Genomic DNA, 1,105 nt, shown 5'->3' on the forward strand with positions numbered 1-1,105 from the left:
AGGTGTTGCTATGCAGTTCAGGCTGGCCTTGAGTTCACTTTGCAGCCCAGGCTGGCCTCAAACTTGAAAGGATCCTCCTGCCCCAGCCTCCGGAGCGCTGGGATTACAGTCCTGTGGTACCACACCCGGCTTTGTAAATGCCTTTTAGTAAGAGCCCTTTTGTGATGATTCCATTGTTTATATTCACTTTCAAATAAAATACTGATCACAGCACTACATGCCTATCTTGCACAGAAAAAGCTATCTTAATGAATAGAAACAACTCGCTTCAGGATCTACTGATTATAGAAATACAATTAAAAATGGTTCTAATATATACTAAACCTTGCATTTTAAAGTCCTGGTAGTAATATGGTTTTATAACTGTTTAGAAATGGTTTTTATATAACATCATCTTTAATACACAAAAACACTGTCATAGAAGTTTATCATCTTAGTTTAAAAATAAACATTTGAACCACATCATTAGGCATTTTATCTAAGACTTCTAAAAAACAAAATACTCAAGAATAGTGAGTTTATCTACAAAAGAACAAAAATCATCCCGCTGCAGTTGAAAAGTTTCTGGAAAGGAGGATTTAAAAAAAGCCTCGCGCTGTAACTTCAGGCGGAGGTCACATCAGATTTCACCGCGAGGAGCACACGGAGGCGTGTGACACTCAGCACAACGCGGGTACGCTTTTGTCGCCAGGAGAACCTTCTCTTTTGTATCAGAAACTGCAGCCTGGGCGGCACTGTGATCGCGTCTGTCTCGCACGCGTTTTCGCGCACGGTTGCCTCCCCTGCAGCTGGAGTCCCAAGGTCCTGGCTTCCTCCGTCCTCCCGGCCGCGCCGTCGCGGGGAGCGCGCAGGGTGCGGTGGGGCGGGCGGGGTCCCCGAGCCCCGGGCCGAGCTCTCGGCCCCGCTCTCCGGCTGCGCCTTAAATCTGCAGCGGATCACGTCTACACACGAGAGGGGACGGAAGTGTGTTTGTGTGTGCCCCCAAATCAGTCACAACCAGGGAGAGGCAGCGCTCGCGAACGATCGAACGGGCCCCCACGCCGGGCTCCGGCCTGGCTGCGCAGGGCAAGGGAGAGGCGGGCGGCGCGGCGCGGCTGGTGGCCGG

General features: G+C 50.6%; 1 protein-coding gene across 1 annotated transcript in view; it reads left to right on the forward strand.

Annotated features, from left to right (window-relative positions):
* Positions 1-865: 865 nt before the first annotated feature.
* Positions 866-1,105, forward strand: part of Efcab2 (EF-hand calcium binding domain 2) — a gene marked incomplete at its 5' end in the record, with an annotated part of 123,540 nt that continues 123,300 nt past the window's right edge. Inside the window, 1 exon segment of the mRNA XM_013520411.1 lies at positions 866-1,105.

The sequence above is a fragment of the Chinchilla lanigera genome, unplaced genomic scaffold (assembly GCF_000276665.1).
Source record: "Chinchilla lanigera isolate Chin_1 unplaced genomic scaffold, ChiLan1.0 scaffold00005, whole genome shotgun sequence".
Taxonomy (NCBI): domain Eukaryota; kingdom Metazoa; phylum Chordata; class Mammalia; order Rodentia; family Chinchillidae; genus Chinchilla; species Chinchilla lanigera.